The sequence below is a fragment of the Pipistrellus hanaki genome (assembly GCF_964339955.1).
Source record: "Pipistrellus hanaki genome assembly, chromosome: 13".
Taxonomy (NCBI): domain Eukaryota; kingdom Metazoa; phylum Chordata; class Mammalia; order Chiroptera; family Vespertilionidae; genus Pipistrellus; species Pipistrellus hanaki.
The window spans coordinates 36145854-36173305 of record NC_140515.1 but is presented as its reverse complement, the minus strand read 5'-3'; the positions used below and the strand labels follow the sequence as shown (position 1 = coordinate 36173305).

Genomic DNA, 27452 nt, shown 5'->3' with positions numbered 1-27452 from the left:
CAGCAATAGTTATTTCTCTGCTTCCTCCACCTCCCAGAAACCACCAAAATAAAAAAAAAACTCAAGCATTAGGAAGAGGTGTTTATTTTCTGTGTGTTGAAAAGTGTGTTTTCACACTTTTAACCTTAATTTATAGGCTCTAATATTATTTCTTAATTTCTAATAAAATTTTGATATCTTTACCATGTCGAACCTATTAAAAGTACAAGCTTTATATAGAATAGATGAGGCTTGATTATGTTGTCAGTTGATTTTAGAGCTAGCATTGGCTGTTGGTCTCTGTTTTGAAGAGGCACCAGGCAAGCATGGAATCTATCAGCAGAACAGCCCAGTTTATTTGTTGGTCAAGCCCCTCCACCTCTGTGGATTTTCAGACAAAGTGTTTCATTTTAGGGCACCCAAATTATATTACAGACATTATGAGTATTTATTTAGAAATTTTCAAGGAGGTAAAAATGTGGATAGCAGCAGCATCCATTCGGGACCATGTTGGTTCTTGATACAAAAATTACCTAAATGAGTAGAAATATAAGTTAACATATCAGGTTGCTAGCCTGTATATAGGAGGGTCCTAAATATACAGCATAACGGATGGGTAAACCCAATTTTCTGAATGGAGGTAGATATACTGATAATTAGACTCTTATAGGTGAGGATGAATAAGATATGAGGTTCTCTAGAACAGTGTTTTTCAACCTTTTTTGGGCAAAGGCACACTTGTTTCATGAAAAAAATCACGAGGCACACCACCATTAGAAAATGTTAAAAAATTTAACTCTGTGCCTATATTGACTATATATAAAGTAATTCTCTTGAATAGGAATCAAATAAACACAAAGAAAGTATTTTATAATTACTTTATTATGAAATATTAAGTAAACAAAATAGTGAAAAATTATAAAATTCTTGTCTTGTCTGCACCTACGGCACACAGGCAACATCTCGCGGCACACTAGTGTGCCGCGGAACAGCGGTTGAAAAACGCTGCTCTAGAAATTGAAATTTTCCTTGAGTTAACCCAGAATGAGTACCTAGAGCTGTCTACCCTTGGGTCATTGTCTTGAAACAGGGATAGATATGGATATAGATATAGATATAGATATAGATATAGATATAGATATAGATATAGATATAGATATATAGATATAGATATAGATATAGATATAGATATAGATTTTTTTTTTTACCTTGGGCAAGAAGAGGCTTCAGTTTGCCCAATAGCTGTGCATGCCACATGGCAGTGTCCTAGGAGGCTGACTTGGCAGCTAGCTGCCCTTTACACAGCCAGCCACCTCCTGGGTGTGTTTTAAAAGATAAAGTGAAAAAAGCGTAGCCCCTTTAGAGGGCTGGACCAGGTAGTCGTTGCTAGGCAAGTTAAAGTAACCCAGTGTCCTTGCCAAACTGTCTGCCATGCAAACAGGGAACTTTCAGGGAAGGGGCATGAGATAGTGGTGAATGTTGGTTGCCATAGAAATGTCTCCCTGATTGGAACAAGACCACAGAGTGGAGAAAACAAAACGGCTGTATCTGTGGTTCTTTCTGCTTGTCAAGGGGAGCCCAGAATGGGCGGGGGAGCAGAGGGAAGCTATGGGGAGGAAGAAGCGAGCCTCAAGGTTCTCTCTCACGTGTGTGAATTCTCTGAAGGGAGGAATGGACACAGCAGATGAGATCCTGGATGCCCTTGAAACTAACTGTTAACTGAAGCTAAAACGGAAGAAGGACTAGGTTAACTCAGGAAAATTACCTGATGAACCCTCATGCTATTCAGAAGACCTGAGATTTGTTGGAAAAATTACAATCCAGAGTTACAATCCAGGGAGAATTCCAACTAGACTCTGGAATAAACCCAAATTGAAATTAGATGGAGATTTAAAATGGTGACATTTAGTGGGGAAAAAGGTTCTTAATTTGAAGGTGGACATTTTTAATATAAATATGTGCTACATTATGTCTATTTTAATTCATAAAACAAAGATAGTGATTAAAGATTTGTTAATGGATTATACTGCTGCATTATCGAATTCTGTATTTATAAGGAAAAGAAAATACAGTTGACCAAACTGCATGCTGCCAGTATCAAACCTTGGAGACCCTCTGAGGTGGGTTTACTGCCTCATTAATAAGCACCTTACACGTCTGGTGGCAGCTTGCAGAATGACAGCTCAGAGTCCAACCAGAAATAAGCAGCTGTTAGTAAGTGTTAAACCTTGGGTGTGCTGTTTGACTTCTCTATGATTAATCGATTACCAAGCTCCTGAAATGGAGGTGATAGCTAACTCTCGCCTCTCTGGGATGGTGTGGTCATGGATGCTGCCCTCACTAAAAATAATTTTTGGGGTGGTATCAAATCTCAAGGTACCTGTGATGACAATGACAGGCTTAATTTGTCTTCCAGTAGTGATTTAGGTGAAAGGTTTTCTGGTTTTCATGTTACAATCTTAAGAGGAACATTCTTTAGCTGATAAGAGTTTTACTTGTCCATATGAAGTATATATAACTTTATTATCATTTGCCATACATTTGATACATGTTCAAAGTTTATTTCCAGTTGTTTCTTCTTTAGAACATATACATATATTTATATTTACTTATATTTGGAATACATGTAACTGCTTCTTTATACATGGTTTCTTATGGTTCATGTATTCTCAAATATTCGAATTCTAGTGATGCATTAATGCAGAGGATGCCACAGGATCCATATAAGGGTCCCTGTGTTCTAGTACAGGGCACACTCTCATCGTCAGTTTCTTTAGTCTAGAACTTCAGTATCATTTTTACTTTAGAACTGATGTTGGGTGGTTGACACAATGAACTGATCAGAGGCAAATTTGTCAACAAAATGCCAAATTTTAATTTATTGGAAGAGTGTAATTAGAAAGACTGTTTGGACTCTTCAGATGGTATACTTTCCCTAGTTTGATTTTGACAGAGAAGCCAAAATATATACTACCTATAATGCTCTTTTAAAAAAAAGTGATATTCTTATCTAGACTTCTAGCATCTATAGTAGTGCTGTTCATTGAAAATGTTGTGTGAACCTAAAAGATGAGCCTTGAATGTAATTTTAAATTTTGTAGTAGCCACTTTTAAAAAAGTAAAAGGAAATAGGTGATGTTCATTTGAATATATTTTATTTAACCCAATATCTAAAAGATTATCATTTTAACAGTAATATAACTACTTACTGAGATTTTGCATTCTTTTTCCTATTAAGATTTGAAATCCAGTGCACCTTTTACATTTATGGTGCATCTCCGTTTGGGCACTAAGTTTTCACATAAAAAACACATATAACCTGTATTTAGATTAAAATGGACAGTTGAAAAAATGGATTTATATACCTGAGTTGTTCCAAACATGCATATCCGTTTTTTCAATAACTGAATCGGGGTCTATTTCTAAATTTAAATTTAACTGTAACTAAAGTTAAATAAAATTTAAAATAAGGTAAACCTCAGTTCCTCAGCCATGCTAGCCATGTTTTAAACACTCAGGAACCACATCGGCTAGTAGTGGCTTCCATATTGGGCAGCATGGAGAGGCCTGCTTTTCTCTGGCTTTTTTCCTTCACTTCCACAAACCTTAGACTGGGAGAGCTGTCTGCTAAATCTCGCATTAGAAGCCTGGAATTGTAAGCTTACACTCTTAAAAGGAAATTTCCATCCGAGCTGTGTTAGAACCTGCCTGGAAAGGAGTTATCTATCTGGTTGAGGGTGCTGTCTCCACCCTTGCTCCCAACCGCACCCCCTCATTGTCTTCCCAGCAGATAGAAACAGGCCAGCACTGACATTTGCCTCCCTGGGCTCCTCCAGTCCTCTGCTCCATGTGGTTCATTCCCATTACATCAGTGCGTTTCCTGGCTGCAGGCCCTCTTTTATCTTTCTCATTGTTTCATTTTCCACATTGGCTCTAACTTCTGTTTTACCACAGAAGGATTCAAATGACCACATTCCGCTTTGGTTCTTAATTAAGGTCATCTTATCAAGTGCCATGTGGTTGATTCATATTCATTTGAATGAGGAAATTCTCCTTCTTTGCCCCTTGACTCCAGATTTGTAGAGCTGGCAGGTCTAGGAAACCTCACTCTCCCCTTTGCCCGTGGAAGTTTCTTTTTGCGGGCAAATCAGGGTTCTTAAATAAAGTCACATGTGGTTAGGACGGTTAACCTCAAAGAACCCCTTTTTTTCCTAGAATAGAAGGAATTAAGAAATACGTGGGTAGGTAGGCACATGGGTAAAGAATCCTCTGAGCCTTGCCAGAACGTTTTTGCCCCTGCACCTTGCTTTGGTCTGAAACTTGTTTGGTGCATAGCATAATAGAGACCCCATCACCAGGAGGTTATAGAGACAGAAATTTGTCAGTTCCGGTTGGATAGCTGCCACTTTTGAGGGACATCACCAATGAAATGAGAGCGTTGAAATTTACTCTTCATGTTGGAACAGATGAAGTGAGAAATGAAGTTTTCCAGGCCTAGAGAATGGTATGTTATCCAAGACAGAAGTAAGTCCTCCTTGGGGGGGTTGGGTGGGGGCAGAGGGAGGAAGCTAGTTTGGAAATTAGGAAACATTCCACCTGTTAAATCATTTCAAGGAAATCTGGTTAAGAATACATATTGTGCCCCTTCCTTCATGACCATGATAATCAGGTCATTTTGAATAGGGCTGTGTGGAATGAGTATCAGTGACAGGTGGAAAACCCTGGATGCCAATTCCTGTTCTATCAGCTGTGAGGACTGTGACATCAGGAAAGCCATCAAATTGCTCTGGGCCTCACATCCTACCTGTCAAGTGAGAGTGCTACACCAGGTGGTCTCAAGGCTCCTCTCAGTTATACGTTTTGGTCATCTAGTCTGATCCCACCGCTTCGCAGATGAAGAATCCAGAGCCTGCACAGTCACTTCCTAAGGTCATGTAGCAAGTGGGTCATGGGTCTCTGCTTCTCACAATCATGTGCTTTGCCCACCCCAAGGAGCGTCATCATGCACTTAGAGGCTGAGCTTGAACCAAATGAAGATATCCAGAACAAGGGCTGATAATTTTCCCCCCTGTAACATCCTTCATTTTTGTTCCTATTTTGAGGTTGCTGGCCAGAACCTCTAAAACTTCTGAGTTACCTGTTTTTTTTTGCCTCCTTCATATAATTCATTAATTCAGCTCAGACAGCTCTATGGCATATATATATGTGTGTGTGTGTATATATATATATATATATATATATATATATATATATATATATACACACACACACACACACAAACACACACTAGATGAAATCACGTGAGACCCAGAGTCTGTCCCGCCACCCCCTTGGGAACCAGAGTCCCTCCCGTCACTGCCATGGGACCCATCAATGCACTTCCTGGTGATCAGTCATTTGGTCATTCCAGCGTTCCGGCCACTGGCTTTTTTTTTTTACATACTAGAGGCCCAGCACACTAAATTTGTGCAATGGGGGTGGTGGGGGGGGGATGGGTTGTCCCCCAGCCTGGCCTGTGCCCTCTCTCAGTACGGGAGCCCCATGATCGATCACCCCAAAGAGATAGGCCCTGCCCACCCATCTGGGGCTCCTCAGTGGATTGTCCCAAAGAGGTAGATGGGAGCCGAGGGTCCCACCTCCGCAGCAGGCACATAGGTGTGCGGAGCCATCTTGTGACGACATGAGGGCATCACATATGAGGTTGTGATGATTACTTAGCCTTTTATTAGTAAGGATATCACCAATGACAGTGTTGAAATATATATATATTACATATGGATATATATGGCAATTCTTTGTTGCTGAAAGTGCATGATAACAAACGAAAAAGTAGAATATAGAATTAAATTTGTTCAAATATTTACCATTTAAACAACAAACAAAGCAAAGAGAGCCAAGGGTCCCAGTGGGCTCATATTGAAGCTTCCAGTGTTGGAGGCCCACTTCCAAGGGTTGGAGCAGCACTACAGGAGCTGAGCCTGACTGTCTCTGCAGGGCCTCTTTCAGCTGGACAAACCCAGGGGCCCTTCATAATCCTTTAGCCTGTCATTCAATTAAAAAAAAAAATCACAACACAGAGGTGGCAAGGAAAAAAAACATATAAATGCTTATTTCCATAACCACTGTGCAAGGTAGATAGATATTCTTTCCATCTTGCAGATCAATAAAAGTGCTCAGCAAAGTTATGTAGCTTGCCTTGGGTCACATATTAAGTAAGCAGGGATTTTATTTGGCTTTAAAATATGATTACTGTCCATTAACATCCAATAGCAGATGGGCATATGTAAACCTCAGTGATTTCGTTTTGGTTCCACTGAATTCGAGGAGGACACCTCTTATCATACATAAAATAAAGGTAGATGCAATATGGAGTAAATTTTATTTACAAGCAGAGGTTGTTCATCTGTATCTCAGGAGTCCTTTGAAGATATTAAAAGCAAAACTATAAAGTATTTTTGGCAAATAATATGTTTATAAACATACCCACTCATCAGCATTATTAATAGTGGCAAAAGGTGTAAAGAATCTTAAATCAAATTTAACTTTCAGGAGTAGTATTTGCTGTCTTTTGGGTGACAGAATATCATCGTCTTTTTTTTTTTTTAAGAAAACGTTGTTTGGTTTGGTGGTTCTCAGTCTTTTATTTTGGAAGTACATGAGAGGATGACATTTGCATATAATGTCCTTCTTATAGATATGACAACTGTTCCAGACATTTAATGCTGCAAAGAAATTTAGTGTCTTACAGTAATAACCATATTTGTTTTGCTCACAATTCTGTAATTTGGGCAGGACTCAATGGTGACAGTTCATCTCTGTTCTTTCTACTCAGCATCAGCTAGGTTGGCTTGGAGACTGGGGGCTGTAACCTGAAGCTCGCTCACACACACATCGGGAGCCTGACTAAGCAGCTGGGCTCCTCCGGCATCTCCTTTCTTTGTGGTCTCTCCAGCATGGCAACTTCAGGGCAGCCAGACTTCTATGCTGCTCTGTGCTCTCAAAGCACATGACCCGAGAGAGAGAAAGTCAGGCGGGAATCTTATCTTTTCTGTCCCACCCTAGGAAATTACATAGCATCCCTACACCACCTTCTGTTTATTGAAGCAGTTACAAAGGCCACTTTGGTTCAATAGCAGTGGAAATAGATTCCATCTCTTGATAGGGAAGTGGAAAGTTTCTGGAAGAGCATGTGGGCTGGAAATATTGCACTGACCACTTTTGGGACATACAATCTACTTCACAGATAAGCCAGACCACGGATTCTGGTACTCACGCCAGATGTATCTCTGGGCACTTCTCTTTCACACAAGGAAACATATTGACATGCAAATGAGATGTAATTTATTTCCATATAATTTAACCCACCATAATTTACACCTTTCAAAAAAGTAAATTATCTGCAAATTTTTGGCCAGCTACCATTAGAAACAAATCATTTGTGAAACACTAGTGGATTAGTCCAATGAGGGAGATAGTTGAGACTCTCTCTGAATTTCCCACCATTGTTGAGCTGAAGCCTGTTTAACGTTCCTGAATTGTCCTCTTACTGCTACTTTTCTACCTTATGTGCAGAGGTAAACAGCTGAGTATTTATATAAACAGATATGCATAAAAACCTTTCCATTTGAAACTAAAAAGTGAAGATAATTGCACTTAAAATTGAATGTTTCCTAAAGGGGTTTGTTCTAGCATTTTACAGCAGCTGCCGCCTCCTCTTTTGGAAATGAAATTATAATTCAAGACAGACCTCTCAAAAGTTTACAAAATTAGTATCTTCTCTCAAGCTCTGCGTGCAAAATGTGGGAATCTTGTGGCATGGCATACAACAGACCTATGTACTTAAAAAAAACTGTAAAACATTTCATTCATATAAAAGAATATAAAATCCAAAGTACAGTTGAAAGCATTAAAAACATGAGTATTTTTGTACATACCATCCAAGTTAAGAAGTTACCATCACCTTCACTATCCCTAGAGGTCAAATATTACCATCTATACAGTAAAATCCTTCATTTGCTTGGATCTTCCATACAATGTTTTTCATTTTAATTAAAAATACTTTACATAAAGGACTTGTACATTTTTGTTAGTTTTTTCCTGGGTACTTTATATTTGTATTGCTGTTGTTAATGGTGTCATTCTGGTTGTTGATGAATATAACATTCAGTCAGTTTCTACATATTGGTTTTGTGAAAATCAGATTTGTTAAATCTTATGAATGATAATTTATTTTTCATTCTTTTGGGATTTCAACATAAATGCATTATAACATTTTTTACCTTCCTGTCTAATTTTCAAATCTTTTGTTTCTTTTTCTTCTCTTTTTGCCATCTTGTATAAGGATGGCAATAACTGGCATCTGGCCTTCGTTTCTGATTTTTAAAAGAAATTCTTTTTTTCATTATGAGGTTTTTAATATTTATTATGGGCTTTGATTTTGGATGTTGTTGTTTTTGGTATGCATCCTTTATCAGATTGAGGAATTGTTTCCTGTTCTTAGTTTGATGAGTTTTAGAAATTGTGAATGAATATTGAATTTTATCAATTTTTCTGTAGCTGATGATTTGATCATATGCTTTTTCTCCTTTACATTGTCTATCATTGGGATAGATGACATTAACTAGGTTTCTAATAATTAATGTCGCATTCCTGTGATAAACCCAATTTGGTCATCATCAGTTTTATTTACTAGTATTTTTTTTTTTTAACAACTTTTCACCTTGGTGACATTGAGCTACAGTGCTTCTTTCTCATTCTATTTCTACCTTAGTTTGGAATCAAGATTATTGCACTTAAAATTGAATGTTTCCTAAAGGGGTTGGGGATTGTTGCCTCTTTTCTTATCCTCTGAAAGATTGGGAGAGTAAGATTGGAGTTATTGTTTTATGAATGTCTCATAGAACTTAATCTGGTAAAGAAGCTGTCTGAGCCTAGTGGTTTCTTTGCTGGAAGATTTTTAATTACTGGTTCAATTTATTCAAAGTTTATATAGAATTATTCAAGATTTCTACTTTTTAAGCCTTGTTTACTAAGTTGTATTTTTCTATAGATTTCTCTAACCTAAGTTTTCAAGTGTATTGGGTTAAAGTTATTTAGAATATCTTTCTGTTTATTAGTTGTAGCATTTATGGTTATCTTTTTCTTTTCAGCACTAGGATTATTTATTGTATTTATTCCTTCTGGGTGTTTTTCCCCTCTTTGATTAATCATGCCAAAGGCTTCTCTGTTTTCTTAGTTTTTACCAAAACCCAGTATTTGGCTTTGTTGGCAAAGTGCATGATAGTTACTGTTCTTCTTGTATTTTTCATTAATTTCTTATTATTCTTATTTTCTTCTTTACCTTCTTAAGCTGGATGCCTCCATTAATTTTGAGCTTTACTTCTTTTCTAATATAATATTATAAACTCCCCTGTAAGTATTGATTTGTCTCCATTCCTTAAGTTTTGATATGACAACTTACAAAGAATTTTTTAGTTTCCACTTTTATTTCTTTGGTTGTGAGTTGTTTAGAGATAATGTTTTTGGGGAATTTTCTAGTTATTTTTTAAATGTATTTCTAATATTTAATTGCATTAGAGTAAAAAAATCTTGAAATTTATTGAAGCTATCATTATAACTTAGTCAATTTTTAGAATTGTTGAATATATCACTAATTATTGCACTCAACATTCTCTGTATGTTCTATATTATTAAAAACCTTCTTATTTAAGCTGCTTAAATCTTCTCTGTCCTTATTGATTTTTTTATATGCTAAAGCTGTCAGTTACTAGCAGAGTTATATTACAATTTCTCCCTGTTAATGGGTTTGTCCATTTCTTCTATTATCATATCAATATTTGCTTTGCATATTTTGAAGTAATATTAATAGGTACATACAGATTATAGTTCTTGCATGTGTGTCTTGTTCCAAGTTTTAGATGTGTCCTTTACAAGCAAAACATATGGCTAGATTTTTGCTTATTCATTCGAAAAATATTTACCTTTAATTGAAATATTGAGTCCATTTGCATGTATTATAATTAATGATATATTTACTTTTATTTCTATCACTGTTTTATGTATTTTTATTTATTAATGTTTTTTCTTTTAACCCCCTCTCATCTTGCCTTCTTTTGAATTGATAATTCTTTTTTTATCCCAATTTCCCACCTACTTCTTTGGAAGTTACATATGTCTACTTCCTTAGTAGCTGTTCTTGCTGTTTTAACAGGCATACTTCAAAGAGTTTCTATTTAATGAGTATATTACCACTCATGCTCCAAAATTTAAAGACTTTTATCAGATTCTCTATTTTCCACCACAAATTGCACACTTTCCTTATAGTTTTTATTAATGTTTGCTTAGTTTCATCCATCTATTTACCACTATTTTTCCTCCTTGTTACTTTCTTCCATTTCAGGGTTTCCAATTATTTTCCTTCTTTCTGAAGTATATCCTTCAGAATTTCTTTGAATTAGTCTTTTTAATAGCAGACTTTACACTCCATATCAGGGATAGAGATGACTAAGATATATACTCTCCATATAGGGATACCCTCCAAAAAATTGCAGTGTACACTAAGTACGGAATCAGAGATCAGGATAAAGTGCTGGAAGCACAGAGAGGAAAGGCTCAGTGGAGGGAGCGTGGAGGGGCATCTTGGGAGGGGCTATAAGTGTATGAGATGGGAAGTTGTGGAGGGCATGGGTGTGTTTGTGGAACATTCATCAGCTTGGCGGGCTGGAGCTTAGAGGCTGGTTGGTGCCAGATGGAGCTGGAGAGGTTAGCTAAGCTGCTAGCTAGTGGGTTGTGAAGAGTCTTAGATGCCAAACTGAAGGCAATGGAGAGTTGGGGGAGGTTTAAAACAGTGGAATGACATGATTAGATGCATAGTTAGGAGTGAAGTGCGTGACTGCAAGGAGTGCCGTGAGTTGTAATAGCCACCTGGGAGGACTGTGTGACTCAATCAAAGCACAGCAAAGGTAAGGAAGAGAAGAGATGAAATTTTAAAAGATACGGACAAGGTAAAATCTTAATAGCAGATTTAAAGCAGAGCGGATTGGAGAATGTACTCCAAGGACTCTAATTTACAGGACTGGCAAATTGAGAGAAGAGGGGTGGTGTGTGTGTTTGGGGTTAGGGGGAAGGTGCCATTGGGGAAAGAGAATGTGTTCAGTTTGTAACATATACCCCTGGGCAAAATTTTAGGAAAAATAATGGGTTGGTTTTAGAAGAATCAATATTTAAGGTATTAGGAATATGTGTGTGCTAAGAACTCAGCAACATTTTCTGATCACATCTGGCTGTCTTGTTTTTCCTTCTTTTGCTTTCTGAGTTAAAATATAGATCTCTGCTTTAGGAATCAAAGGGTCTATTTTCACCAATAATTAAAGTACTAATTAACAGTTGGATTTCAATTACATTTTAGGTCAGTAATTTGAAATGTAGAACCGTCTTCACTGCTCTTTGCAAAATTGTTTACTACTGCGCAACAACTGCTCTTGTCTGGTGGGACCTCTTGTTTTGGGTCTATTTTTATCTTGTTTCGGGTCTGTTCACAGGCTCGCAGATGTGACACCGTGTCTAAGAGCATCTGATAAGACAGGAGAGAAAGAAGACAGAAGCAGAGCAAAGAAGGAGAGGAGGGGGGAAATCCTCCATTTAATTAAAAAAGTATTTGCAGGGCTTATGCTTCCTACCTGCTGTGTTAGCTAGGAAGATCAGGTTCTCCCCGGGAGGTTGCCGCCTGGCCTCCAACCCAGGTGAGGGCTCTCTTTTTCATGTGAGTCATCCTGGTGATTCAAAGACTTGTCACTCACGTAGTAATTGCAGTGGGCACTGCTGAGAGGAGCTTCTCCCTGCCAGGGTGTGAAGAGCTCTGACAGCAGGTGCGGTCTGTCAGCCTGAAACCCGAGCAGCTCTCATCTTCTGCCAGGTGGCCGTCATGGGCATACGTTAGACTGGGTCATGCGGAGGGCCCCATCACATCCAGGCAATTCTTAACAGAGGAAGGAATTGGCCAGGGAGTTTGGGGAAAACATTTATGTACTATGTTTTTTTTGGTTTTTTTTTTGAGAGTTATACTCCATATGGAAGATTCATGATCTAAACTAATCCATGCCTTTCTGTGTTGTTGTTAGTGGCTGACCCAGGGGATCCTGCTGTGTGGGTCAGCTGCTATTAAAATATCTTAACTTTTAGAAGTGACTCAGTAGGAAAAGTACTAGGTAAAAGTCAATCATTTCATCCTGGCCCAAAAAAATTATAAGGAGAAACTTTGAGTTGTCACATTTCAGAGTGAGTCCTATAATTTTTGTTGTTACCTGAAATACAATTATGATAAGAAAATGTACTGTTGTATCTGCAAAAATATGTTTGTCATTCTGAGCACCTACTGCCTCTGGATGGCTTTGATAAGGCAGAAAATGAGGGGTGGCTAGTGACATATATGAGAGTAACGTAGGTATAAATACGTTATCTCATTTAATCAATTGTGCAGATATGGAAACTCTAAGAAGCTGTGGTTATTGAACAGGTACATGGTGACCACAGTTTAAATCCAGGTATAGTTGGTGGCAAAATTCATACCACACTGTCTTCAGGCATGTTTTTGTATATTTTTTCTTAATGAACAGAACAGATGTGGTTGACACCACCCTTCCATGCCTGCCCCACGTTCCAGCCTTCTATCCCCAGATGCAGTCTTCAAGTAACAAACACAAAATTTTAAACGGAAGAAACCTGAAGCACGGGCTCACTCCAATGTGCAGCAGTCAGTCCTACTCCATTCCTTGCTTTGTCCCCTTTCCTGAATGCTGGTTAGGCTGTACGTCAGTGATTTTTTAAGCTATTAAAATTTCTGCTGTTCTTCTCACAAAGACAGATTATACAAGATTCTGCACAGCAAATATGTCAGCTGTATAAATAGAGGGATTTGTCCCTTATTTTTCCTAGCAATTTAAAATCGACTAAATGCCAAGGATGAGCCAAATGTCAAGCCATCAAGGAAGACAGGAACATATGAAGGTTGTCTTGGGAGCAGGTTTCCTTGGTACCAACCTGAAGTAGCTGTTGTATTGTACCAATCTTAGAGAAAACAGCCTTCAGTTCACACGGAATATTCTGTTGCCTTCAAGAGTCGTTATAATTACTTGCTTGAACAAGCAGAATTTATAACAATGGGGCTTGACGACATGCATGGATAGCCTTTTATTATGGAAAGAAGCTGTGTTGTAAAGGTGAAAATGTTAATACTTAATAGTTTTTAATAGCAATTGGAACTGGAGCGTATATCTATGTCATGGTCATTTTCCCTGGGAATTACAGGTACCCAATCAAAAGTCAAGAATATTTTTAGCATGCGTTGGCACCCACAAAGCACATAAAGTGAAGAGCTAGAACCAGAAGTTATGAAAAAATGAAACAGAAGGTAAGAGGATCACTTAAAAAGCAATGACTGTAACAGCTGTCATTCTTGGGACGGGTGTGATTCCGTCTCCAGTATAGGGTATCACCTGTTTGAGAACCCATAAGGAGTGACTTCCTGAAGAGCCCTTATTATTCTCCCTTCCTTCAACAGAATTCCCAGGAGGGGAGAGGAAAATAAGAGGGAAGGGGAGAATAAGTGTGGAACTAAGATTACGGAAGATCTTTTTGTGCATTTGGTACAGATAGTCCAAACTTTCCTGACCAGTTTTCATTTGTTAATTCTTACGCCACCTTGTTGCAGGTCAGTGAATTTTGGCAAATCCCCGAGACCCATTTGTACTAACTTCTAATGATTTTCTACTAACTTTTTAGAACTGTATGTTCATAAATTACTCAGGGACTTTGGTTTCCCACCTGTGAAAATAAAGAGGCAGTGGAGGCGGTCTGTGATGTTGTATGATTTGTGACCACAGTGGGTAGGCATAAATGCATTTTATCATCATTTTATGTGCTAGACACACAATGACTCAGGGGGAATCAGCCAAGGACAGTAGCAAGTAGCTCATTAGAGCTCTGCCTGATCTCTGCTGAGCATGCACAGCCTTCCAGACCCCCAGAAATAAGGGGGATCTTAGCCAGATTCCCTACTTGTTTCCTTCCCTGATCTCCCTATTCAGTTTCTGGCTGGTCTGCCTTTTTGTGCTTGTCTCAACGAGTGTCAACATGTCAGGCTACCCACGATGCTAGCCTTTCCTGATGGTTTGCGACTGAGATCACTATTGTTTCCTGCAGTGCTCGGGCTGGAGCTTTTCCATGCTCTGCTCCAAATACAGTCAGCCCCCTGCAGCAGGGCAGCAGAACTGCCAGTTCTCACAGCCCTCCCCATCTGCTGAGGCTGGGGCAGAGTTTCCAGGTGATGGAGCTGAGGTGCAAGGGGCTCAGGGATGGGAGCAACTCTGGCTAACATGTCACAGCCTCCCACTGTTCTTACTGAGATCCAGTAGGTTTTCTTGAATAAATCCTACATTTGTTATATGCCTTTGGTCCATATCCAGAATCTTTAGATGTCTTTTCATTTTTATTTTATTTATTTATTTTTTGAGATATAACATTGTAGTAATTGCAGGTATTCAACATAAAGATTTGATATAAATATATATATATATATATATAATGAAATGATCACAACAAATTTAGATAGAATCTATCACCACACATAGTTACAATTTTTTTCTTGAAATAAGAACACTTAATAATTTTCTTTGTTATTTTCAAATATACAATACAGTTCCATTGATCTTGTGTCTGTTAACTATAGTTTTATGCTGTGCATTGTATCCCCAGGATTACTTAGGTTATAACTGGAAGTTTGTACCTTTTTAAATTTTGTCCATCACCCACCACCACCACAGCCTCATCACTGCCTGCCCCTGGTAACCACAAATCTGTTCTCTGTATCTATGAGTTTGGTGTGTGTGTGTGTGTGTGTGTGTGTGTGTGTGTGTGTTTGTGTTTAGATTTGTCTTTCTCTGCTTGACTTATTTCACTTAGATTACTGCCCTCAAGGTCCATCCCTGTTGTGACAATTAGCAAGATTTCTTTCTTTTTTATGGCTGAGTTATATTTATACACACCACATTTTCTTCATTCATTCATTCATTCATTCATTCATTCATGTATGCTTAGATTGTTTCCATGTCTTGGCTATTTATAAGTAGTGCTGCAGTGAACATGGGGGTGCAGATATGTTTTCAAGATAATAATTTCATTTTCTTTGGATAAATACCCAAAAGTGGAATTGTTCTATTGTATGGTTGTTCTGTTTTTGATTTTTTTTAACTTTTTTTTATATATTTTTATTGATTTTTACAGAGAGGAAGAGAGAGGGATAGAGAGTTAGAAACATCGATGAGAGAATCATCTACCAGCTGTCTCTTGCACACCGCCCACTGGGGACGCGCCTGCAACCATGGTACATGCCCTTGACCAGGATAGAACCTGGGACCCTTCAGTCCTCAGGCCGACGCTCTATCCATTGAGCCAAACCGGTTCGGCTATTTTTAATTTTTTGAGGAAGCTCCATACTCCTTTCCATAATGGCTGCACCAATTTACATTCCCACCAACAGTGCATGAGTGTTCCCTTTTCTCCACATTCTTGGCAACATTTGTTATTTCTTGTCCTTAATATAATAGCCATTCTAACAAGTGTGAGCTGATACCTCATCGTGGTTTTGATTTCCATTTTCCTGATCATTAGTAATGTTGAGCATCTTTCATGTACCTGTGGCCATTTGTATGTCTTTTTTGAAAAAATTATATTTAGATCTTTTGCCCCTTTTAAAATAAGATTATTTGGTGTTTTGTTTTGTTTTTTGCTATTGAGTTATATGAGTTCTTTATATATTCTGTACATTAATTCTTAATTAGGTAAATTATATCTAATATTTCCTTCCATTCTCTAGGTTACCTTTTTATTTTGCTGATCCTTTGCTGTGCAGACGCCTTTTTGTTTAATGTAGTCACACTTTAACTTTTGTTGCCTTTGCTTTTGCTATTAAATTTAAAAAATCATTGCCAAGACTGATGTCTAGAAACTTACCCACCTATGTTTTCTTCTAGGAGTTTTATGGTTTCAGGTTTTACATTTAAGTCTTAAGGCCATTTTGAGTTGATTTTTATGATGTTATAAGATGGTGATCCAGTTTCATTCTTTTGCATGTGGCTGTCTAGTTTTCCCAACACCATTTATCCAAGAGTTGTTCGTCATTGACTTCTTTGTCAGAATTAATTGACCATATAGGCATGGATTTATTTCTGGGCTCTCTATTCTGTTCCACTTATCTTTGTGTCTGTTTCTAGGCCAATGCCATACTGTTTTGATTACTACAGCTTTGTAATATAGTTTAAAATTAGTAAGTGTTATGCCTCCAGCTTTGTTGTTCTTTCCTAAAATTGCTTTGACTAATAAGAGTCTTTTGGTTTTCATTCCAATTTTAAGATTATTCTATTTCTGTGAAAAATGCCATTGGAATTTTGATAGGGGTTGTGTTGTTCCTGTAGATTGTTTTGGGTAGTATGGACATTTTAACAATATTCTTTCAATATATGAATATGGACTGTCTTTTCATTTATTTGTATCTTCAATGTCATAGTTTTTTATTTAAAGGTAATTTACCTTCTTGGTTAAATTTATTCTTAGTTCTTTTTTTATACAAAGTAAATGGAATTAATTTCTTTTTCTGATAATTATTAGTATATTAGAGGCCCAGTACATGAGATTTGTGCACTCAGGGGGCAGGGGTTCCTCAGGCCAGCCTGCATCCTCTGGTAGTGCGGGAGCCCTCTGGGGACGTATGACTGACAGCTGTCATAGGGAGCAGGCCTAAGCCGTCAGTTGGATATCCTTAGTGCTGCCATGGAGGTGGGAGAGGCTCCTGCCACCACACAGGCTTCTGGCTGAGTGGCGCTCTTCCTGTGGGACCACACTCACCTCCAGGAGGCAGCTCCCGCAATGAGCATCTGCCCCTGGTGGTCAGTGCGCATCATAGTGACCAGACATTCCACCGCTTGGTCAATTTGCATATTAGCCTTTATATATATATATATATGATAGAAACACAACTGATACTTTAGTTGTATCCTACAACTTTACTGAATTTGTTTATTAGCTCCCACAGTTTTTTGTTTGAGACTTTAGGGATTTCTGTATGTAATATATTATCTTCAAATAGAGATGGTTTTACTTTTTTCTTTCTTATTTGAATGCCTTTATTTCTTTTTCTTGCCTATTTGCTCTGGCTAGGACTTCCAATATTATGTTGAATAAAAGTGGCATGAGTTGCCGAAACCGGTTTGGCTCAGTGGTAGAGCGTCGGTCTGTGGACTGAAAGGTCCCGGGTACGATTCCGGTCAAGGGCATGTACCTTGGTTGCGGGCACATCCCCAGTAGGGGGTGTGCAAGAGGCGGCTGGTCGATGTTTCTCATCGACATTTCTAGCTCTGTATCTCTCTCCCTTCCTCTCTGTAAAAAATCAATAAAATATATGTTAAAAAAAAAAAAAGTGGCATGAGTGGACATCCTTGTCTTGTTTCTGATCTTACAAGAAAAAACTTTCAACTTTTCACCTTTGAGTATTTTGTTAGCTATGGGCTTGTTGTAAAGTGCCTTTGTTATGTTAAAAGGTGTTTTTTTTTTTATCATGAATGGATATTGAATTTATAAAATGCTTTTTCTGCAGCTATTGAGATGATCATACAATTTTATTTATTTGTTAATGTAGTGTATCACATTGATTGATTGTGGATATTGAGTTATCCTCCTATCCCTGGAATAAATGCCACTTGATCATGGTTTATGATCCATTAAATGTATTGTTGAATTTGGTTTGCTAATATTTGGTGAGGAGTTTTTAATCTATGTTCATCAGAAATATAGGCCTATAATTTTCTTTTCTTATAGGGTCCTTTTCTGGCTTGGCATCAGGGTAATGCTGGCTTCATAAAATGAATTTGTATTTGTCTCCTCCTCTTTCATTTTTGGAATAGTTTAAGGATTGGTATTAATAGTTAATACCAATTAATTAATCTTCTTAAAATGTTTGATAGAATTCACCAGAAAATCCATCTGGTTTGTTGCGATACTTGCATTATTGCAGTGGCCTGGAACTGAAACCACAGTCTCTCTGAGGTATGCCTGAATCATTTTCCAATAAAATGACCCAGTACCCCTTGGAGAAATGGCTGAGTCTAGGGCTGGGAATGGAAAATACCCTAAGAGCTTAGAGAATCTTTTCATGCCAGAAAGTAATGAACTGCTCAAGGAAAAAATAAAGAGAACATTAAAAAAAAAAACTTCAATGGGCAAAGCTGGAGCAATTTTAGCAACAAAATAAATCAGTATAGTATTATCAAAAAAAAAAAATTCAATTATACCATCTTGATGATTACTAAAGGGAAAGGGGGTGATGGGAGGTAGAAGAGGGGAAAGGGGGAATAAATGGTGATGGAAGGAGACTTGGGGTAGTAAACACACAATACAATACACAGATGATGTATTTTAGAAGTGTACACCTAAAACCTATGTAATTTTATTAACCAATATCACCCCTAATAAATTCAATAGAAGTATTAAAAATTATACCATACTAATATAAATAAATGGTCACAAAGAATAAATATCTCTTACAAAAAAATCCCAATCATTAAATATAGAAGAGACAAGGCAAATAGAAAATCATCATTAGAAGACCACAGTAAATTGTTGTAGGCAAGATTCATCAATTAATTCTAAAATCAGGACAAAACTTTGAGAAGTGGTATGTTGGCATAGATTCAAAATATCTCTCCCAAAATAGTTATTACTATGATAGCTGTTGACAAATTCTTTGAGACTTCTTCCTCTAATAAGTGAAGCTTAATTCCTCTCCCCTTGAATGTAGGTTGGATTTAGTGACTCACTTCAAATGAATAGAGAATGGAAAGGCAAAATTTACAGTAGTGAAACCTGACAGACACCACCTTAACCAATTGATCCAGCTGAATATCACCAGTAAGAAGCCATGTTGATGTCTGGTACACCATGATACAGTGTGATGAGAAGAATACTTCACCTCTGTGGTCTTCTTCCCTAAAATTCACAACTCCACATCAAGGGGCATTCTTCAAAATGTCTGACCAGTATTCTTCAAAAGTATCAAGGTCATAAAAGAGTGAGACTAGGAAACACCAAGAGACTGTTAATTGATAGATGGAGACAACTAAATGCAAATTGGGATCCTGGACTTGACCCAGGAACAGAAAAATGATGTAGGAGAGGAAAACTTATCCTTTACTGTCTTAAGATCTCTGGCTGGGCTTAAGAATTATACTGACATAAGACTTATTAACAAAAGAAAAGCACGTGAGTTTTATTGAATTTCTGAGGTATTTGGGTGCGTTCACAAGAGAGAGAAGACCTGAAGAAGTGACCAGAGCAAAAAGCATTTAGACCTCTGAGGAGACAAAGAACTGATAGACTTCTGAAGAAATGATAAGACAAAGGGGTTTGGACTGGGGGCAATAAATTGTGGGGAAGTAACTAGGAGACATATGGGGTGGGAGAGAAACTAGTAGAAGATAAGGATTATTTTAGGAAGTTGTTTGTACAGACCAATTTAAGCATCGATTCCCAGTCCCCAGTGATAAAGATGTTCTCTTCCTGGTACAGGGAGGACACCTTCTCCTGGAAAATTTTATGGCCTGTTTTTAGGTGGAAAAAGGGAAGTCAGCCTCTCCTGCATCTGCTGTTTCCCAAGTGCCCTCAGCTCAAAATAACCCATATACCAAAGTAGCATATTTTGGGGTGGCATGTTCTGAACTCCTTCAGGAACATTTGTGGGGAAAATTAGGAAATTCAAATGAAGTTGTAGTTTAGATAATATCATCCCAATGTTAATTTTCTTAGTTTATAATTACACCATGGTTATATAAAAAGTTAGCATTGGCGAAGCTGGGTGAAGAGTATACGAGATCTCCATACTGTCTTTGCAACTCCTTTGTAAATCTAAAATTATCTTAAAACTAGGGGCCCAGGGCATGAATCAGTGCACTTTGAAAGGAACTGTGGGCCATGAGGCTGCAGTAGGCACACGGTGGGTCTTGGCCCATCTTCTGTGCACCTGCCCAGCCCTCCCACAGCGGCCTCCGGTCCCCTGTCTGCAGGCAGTCCCACTCCCCATGCCACCACTTCCACACACGGACGGTGCTGGCCCCACTCGCACCCGCTGATGGTGCAGAGTGAGTGGGGCCAACGCTGGGAGCGGGTGCGAGAGGTGGCTGCCAGTCCTGATCCCCCTTAGGTGCAGGGCAAGGTGGAGAAGCCCTGAGGGGCAATTGGGGCTGGCAGCCGCCTCTCACACCCACTGACAGTACCAAGAGATTGGGGCTGGTGCCAGGCGCCAGCAGTGGGTATGAGTGCAGAAGCAGGACCACGGCACACAGGAGCAAAGAATTTTCAGTAACCACCAGAGGCTTGCTCCAATGACAGCGACCAGCACCAACCTTGGTCTGGCGTCCCCGCTCACCTGCTCCACCATCCCGCCACGACCAACACCCACCATGTTCCGTGCACTGCTGCCTGCTGCCGACATCAGCCATGCTCTTCACATGCCCCCTGCTGGTCAGCGCATGTCATAGTGACTGGTTGTTTGGTTGTTCTGCCGTTCAGTCTATTTGCATATTAGAGCTTTATATATATAGATAATTTTAACAGCTCTTCTTCTGCATTTTTCTTGCTTTACATTTTTCAGTACTTGCATTTATAGATTTCACAAGGCCACAATGCACCTACTTATGATCTTAATTAGGAATTACAGTTTTTTAGATATATATGCTGCCCCAGTTATTATATAAGCATTACAAAAAAATTTAACTTTTTTTGTAACCTGCTTGGTTCCATATATAATTCTCGTAAAATGTATTCCTTTTTAATGAAAGGGTAAGCTAATAGAAATTGATTGAGAAAATGAAAATTATTCAAATATACCTGGTAAATATTTAATACATGCAGGTTTGTTAGGTTTTCCTTAAGATATTTTTCAGCCAAAACTGATTTGGCTCAGTGGATAGAGTGTCGGTCTGCGGACTGAAAGGTCCCAGGTTTGATTCCGGTCAAGGGCATGTACATTGGTTGCGGGCACATCCTTGGTAGGGGGTGTGCAGGAGGCAGCTGGTCGATGTTTTTCTCTCATCGATGTTTCTAACTCTCTATCCCTCTTACTTCTTCTCTGTAAAAAATCAACAAAATATATATTTTTAAAAGATATTTTTCTAACTGTATCTTTCTTTGAGGGTGAGCTAGGCTCTTTAGTAAATGATTTTTAAGGCAATACAGCACCACTTTCTCAACTATGCTCATATGTTAAACTGTAAAACAATGCCCTCAAGGACTGAATCTTAGAAAGGTATGTGCCATAGTTTATATGTATTACTACAGATAAAAGTAAGATAAAACATTTGCCCATGTTTTCTAATTTTAAAAATGTGTAGGGTTTTTAAGTTAGCAGAAGCCATTACATGGCTGCTTGAATTCCCAGCCAACTGCTTCCCAGGTTATAAAGCTCAACCTCCTATGCTGTAATTAAATTGTGATGGTAGGACGTACATTACCTGAAAAGTTTATGGTTACTACTTTAGTTCTCAGGAAATCCTTAAAAGCAGAATTAAAGTCTGTATAATAGCTGTTTTTCTAGACAAAGTTGGGAAATGAGTAGGATAACTTTGGAGCCAGAGAGCCCACTTTTGTTGAGGTTGTGATATTATTGTCTTTCTGTTTCTTGGGATATTTTTTAAGAAATTATCCTCAATGACGATTCTGGTTAAATCATATGATTATGCCTTTATTTAGATGATGCTAACACTAGAAAAAGCCCTGAGGTTTCATTTAAAGGTCTTCTCTGCACTCAGAATATAAATCTACATTATGAACAGGGTTCCATTATAGTATTTCTTATATTACATTCCTGATGGAGATCAGGAGAGCTCCTTAGCTTTCAGATATATTGGTAAGTTTAAAAAAATCATTTTACCCAGCATATATGGTAAGAGAAGAAAAATGTTTAATCAATCAAATTAGATTTCACTATCCAATATTGCTACAGAGCGGAATGGCCAGCAGGAACATGGGTTTTAGGCCTTTCTTAGTCTTCAGCACCCAAAGGCCCTCAGGAAAAATAGTTCACCTTTCTTAATCTTGGTTTCTTTACCTGAAAAGTGAGAGGAGTTAGAATATATGCTCTTTAAAGTACCTTCTAGATCAAGAACATGATCAACTGTTAGCTTAGCTTTTTTATTTTAACAAAGTTGTTATTTTATACAAAAAAAGAAAAGAGTCACTCAATAGCTATGAAATGTCTGTAATAGTTTTTAGAGTGTGATGGGGTCGAGTGGTATTACCTATGAGAAGAGGTGGTCTGATGGCACAGACTGTCATCACTCCAACCAGTCCTGAGATGGCAGGAGGCCACAGTCCGGGAACACTCCCACCTTCCTCTCTAAAGCTTCACTGCCTCCCCTGTATTCCTACAATAAAGCCAAACACCTTCACTTGGCTTTTACCATCTTTCATAATCTGGCCCGCTTTCTCTTTTGACCTCATTATTCCAAACCAACTGTATCAACCATGAATTTCTCTCCATTTCCTTCACTTGCCATGTCCTCTCTCTTCCTAGTCCATGTACCTGATACTCCTTCTTCCCAGAATGCTTTTCTACTGCTTCTTCACCTCTTCCGTTTCATTGCCATTTTCCCCAAGATAGTCTTTCTTGAATCCTCTGTGGATCTGGGTAAGGGTGTCTTGCTTGGTGCTCCTTTAGCATTGATCCTCCTCTAGCATTAGCACCTTACATGCTGCATTGCACGTGGCTGCTAATTTTCTGTTGCCCTCTTGGAACTATAAACCTGAGGGAAATGGACACTTTTATCTTGCTCACATCTCTAGCACCTAAGATAGTTCCTGGCACCTAGATGCTCAGTAAATTCTGGTTGAATGAATGAATGATGAATTGAATGAATGAACTGAGTAACATTAAAGCTGAACTAGGTTACTAAGGAGACTTCCCAAAGCCCACTACAGAGATGTTCAGTGGGAAAACCACCATGGAAATCAAATTATAATCCACCTTTGAAGCATAAATGTGCTTTGTAGGATCATTTTATCACTTATATTCCAAGAAGAGTCTAATAGAAACTCGGCGGGAGGAAGGATCATTGCCATTAAACCAAGGATTTAATCAGTGGAAATAAATACTAGCAACAAAAAACCTATTGTACTGCAGTAAAATTGGTCATAATTTGACTAATTTAATGAAGTTAGTTGAGTGACAGATCTTTCTTTTGTATTTATGTTTGAATAGCAATTGAGCAACATAGCAGTTCCTAAATATTTTTTAATTGCAGACTGTCATTAAATGTTGTTAACCAAAGCAGTCTCTGGTTTCTCAACTTTGTCAGTTGAGTAATTCCAATATGCCATTAGAGCATTCATTTTAATTAGAGTCTCAAGTTACATTTCAGATACAAGAGACTGAAGAAGGTACTTAGCTTACTTGACCATTCACAGAGCCTTGGTTGAAGGGACAGCATTGATTGCTAAGGAACTGCAGTATGATATTCTCATGCAAGCAGTTGGTTTGCTGGGAATTCAAATTATTCTTCAATCAGATTCTCTCCCCAGAAGGAGCCAATGTAATGGCAGCATACTGACTTTAGTTTACTTCATCTACTTTGGTTCAGAGTTACCTCAAGTGAAGCTTCTTAGGAGCAGAAGAGAAGCTAGGATGGCACACCAGCTTTGATCTTGGAAAGAAAGAATAAAAAGAGGGACATCCACCTTTGCAGTTGTTTTGGAAATTGCCACCACCTATTTGGACAATGCCTTTGACACACCATTGCTCTATATCTCTCCTCAGTTACAAGGGTCATGATTTCTACTTCACAGACAAAGAATTGTAATGGCTTATTTGGGAGGAATGAGAATTTTCTTTTTTAGGGCCTGGACACTTGCAGGAATTTCCTCATTACCTAGGAAAACACTTTTAAGCTGTTTTCTGAAATGCCCTTATCTCAACCTTTAAAAAGAGTACCACTTCGAATTATTTCACTATAAAGTACATGGGGAACACAGCAAGCATTTCCGTTAGCTCTTAAAATTCGTGCAGTGTAGCAGTGAAGGGTAACTTAATTAAAAAACAACTGACAGGGCCATTAAGCCGGCGAGCAAACTAGAACTAATTTCAGATGAGTCGTACCTCTAGGCTGCAAAGAACTTCGATTTAATATTTGGTCTTGTTACCTTTTGTACCCAGGACAGGATTTAACAGTGATGAGGGTTTATTGTGTTGTTTGTACTTAAGTAATAGGTGAAATTTCAGAAGAAATTAAAACTAACCAAAGCTTGATTCATGCGGAATCAAGTAAACAACTTCTTCATTGTGTCAAACACCATTCCAAACAAGATGTTTCAACTAGACATAAAATTATAGTCAGGCGATCCAGGTTCTACCTTGACTCTATCATAAACTATGTGATGCTCTTCTGTTTCTCTGGAGCAGGTGGATCCCAAAGACCCTCTAGTCCTAAATTTCATTATATGTTAATATCTGAGCTCAACTGGCTCAAGTAGAAGCATTTGGCAAATTTCACAGGAAAGCAATAACATTAAGTGATTACCTACCATGTTTTAAGCATGTTCTAAGTGGGTGGGTTTGTTTTTTTTCATTATCTCATTTAATCCCCACAACAACCCGATATAGTAAATACCATTATTGTGTATATTATTTAACTTTTACAAATGAAGAAATTGAAGTAAGTGAAGTAGCATGCCCTCGGTGAGTTCAGTCTATGGTTATATTCAGGCAAATTAGACAAGCTATTAGAGAACTGCTTTTGCCACTATCACCTCTGCTTTTTATTTAGACTCCGGTGCTTTGAGGGTGGGTGGGGGCTGGAAGAAAGGTTATAAGGGAGGGGAGGGAAGTGAAATATCTGTAATACTGCCAAAATAAAAAATAAAATAATAAATAAACAAATTATCAAGATACAAAAGGATGCAGACTTGCCATACACAAAGGCAAAACATTCCTTTCTCCCTGGATTGCATTCATCTCCTCCCCAGATCATCACTGTGACACCCCGTTGTTCCTGATAGATTGTCTTCTGTGATTTTCTCGATCTAAACCAGGTGGTAAGGTGTTCTGCATGTCACTTACTCTACCAGTTGACAATGATGAGTTTTCTTAATTAAGTTAGATAAATCCCCACAGCCCATTTCCTGGAATTTAGATATTCTAGAGCATTTATACACTTGTGCAATTTTCTCAGTTCTCCTTGGCTGCATTTATCCATACTCTAAATAACTGTCTTATTTTCCTCCAACTGCTCAAGGGGACACACCCCTTTGACTACTTAATCTTTGAGGGTCCTTATACCTTCCTTAGTATAATTCTTCCCAAGAGCAGAACCACAGGTTTACATTCAGTTTTAAGAAACCCACAATGATGATGATGAACATTTACCTAGCTCTAACTCTGGGCCAGACACGATTCCACATGTTCTTGTTAACTTAACATTCTCAACGACCCTATCAGTGGGTGCTATCTCTATTCCCATTTTACAGATGAGGTGACTGAGTCACAGAGAGTTTAAATAATTTACCCCAAATAAAAAAGCTAAAATTGGCAGAGCTGGGGTTCAGACTTTAGGGCCTCTTTCCTTTAACTACTCTGTACCACTTATTCTGCTTCCACGTATCCCTTTCTTCTGAATTCATCCTCAATCCGTGTGAGGCCTCTTTCTGTTCTATTTAATTTAAGAGGATCCAACGAAGACACAGAGAGAATGCAATGGTTTTGCTCCTGATATCACTGCAAATAAGAATGCATGTTGAGAAGCATGGGGAGGGCCAGGAATGAAGCAGGACATTCCTGATTCACAGTCACCTGCTTTGTTGGTAGCTGCCCAGGACAGCAGTGATCTCCTAGGGTACTCTTATGAGCAGGGCTGGCTGCTTCCTGGCCATCCGGAGGCCGAAGGTAGGCTTGCCTTAGGGCCCACATCACCTAGTTGGTCTGGCTTATAGAGCCATCCATGCTCTCCTCCGTTAGGCTCCGTACATTTATCACGTGTTGGCAAGACAGACCCTGAGGACACTGGATGTGTCTGGGGGTGCAGAGCAGCACTCTGCAGGGTGGCAGGTCTGCCAGAGCAGCTCTCCTGAGCCCTTGGCTTCCTTAACACACGGCTCCAACCACCTGACCTCAGCTGACTCATCAGGTTATAGGAGGAGTTGGGAACAGAGATTGTTTCCCGGGGGGAATCCCGGCTGGATAATAGCTATCATTTGTATGCAGTTAAATGGTTTGCACAGCTCAGAGCTCCCAGCTGCATTCCATCTATTTCTGGAAGCGTCTGAAACAGTTTGCTGGGAATGCGGTTACCAAAAGGTGATGTGAGCATGTCAGTCACATCTGGGGCTGGGGTTTTCTCCCACCCCATCTAGATTTTGGTCGGGACTCTGCATTCAGGGAACCTAGGTAGAATGGCCTTTACCCATGTACTGTTCACGTGCCTGTGGATTCTCCCGTTTCTGCCTTTCCCAGAATTGAGCCTCTCAGCTGCCATCCCCAAAGAGTGCCAAGGAAAGGGGTTATGCATCAACAGTCAAGAGAGATAGAGACTCAGAAGGAAGAGGTCAGGAACCCTTTTTCCGAAATGGGCTGCTGGCTGCTTGCCTTGCTTTCCTTTTCCCCCCACCCATCCTCTTAGGATACATTAACATGTAGCTGGCCATTACCTTCTCCATCCAGTGGGGGAGAGGCAGGACAGCCTAGAAGGCAGCAGGCAGGAGAATGTGGGAACCACATGTGATTGCCAACTTTCACCAATAATGGGCAAATTGCCCCCAAATTCCTCATACACTCCAATAGTCAAGAAGGTGGAATAAGGAGAGCAGAGAATTACACGTAGTGATGGGTATCGTGGGTGACCGGGACGGGTGAGGGAAGGAAAGGCTATTCTGTTTGCGCTAGCCAGACCATCAGGGTATCTGTCCTGGGGACAGACTCTGCCACTTCCTGTGATCTCCCCCCATAATTTCCCTCCAAAACCAGAAAAAAAAAATCCGATTAAAAGGAATGGCAGCTGCAGACTTGAAGGCTGTAGAGAGGGAGGATATTACAGACCTTTGCCTCCCTGAGAGGTGGGAGGGGTGATGTCCAATGCCCGGATCTGTGAGTCTTTGGAGGATTTTGCCATCTACTCTCATCTCTCTCCTCCCTGTGAGTCAGATTAGCCTGGCCACCTGGTCTGCAAAACTCAGGCTGCTAAAGGCCCTAGTCTGTTCCACACTCAGGCTTTGTTCTCTGACCGCTGTGTGTTTGTCAAAGTTCTTGATTTTCAATATCCTCATTATTCCAGGTTAGGATCTGGCCTGTTTCTAGTTACCCTTACCTAGGTTTCATCTTCTAACTCCCAATCTGTTCATAGTGCTCTTTTTCCTCTCCTTGCATTAGACTTCGTCTCTTAAATCAG

At 39.0% G+C, this 27452-nt stretch overlaps 1 protein-coding gene across 6 annotated transcripts in view; it reads left to right on the top strand.

The window, feature by feature from the left end:
* The window catches only part of TMEM108 (transmembrane protein 108), a 381245-nt gene that overhangs the window by 214664 nt on the left and 139129 nt on the right, over positions 1 to 27452 (top strand). The window contains exon 1 of one of the 6 annotated variants that reach the window (XM_084902144.1): positions 13368 to 13387. The exons of the other annotated variants lie outside the window; for them this stretch is intronic. The gene's annotated coding sequence lies outside the window, so the exon portion shown is untranslated. Of the gene's footprint in view, positions 1 to 13367; positions 13388 to 27452 lie in introns of those variants that run through there. 6 annotated transcript variants of the gene reach the window in all.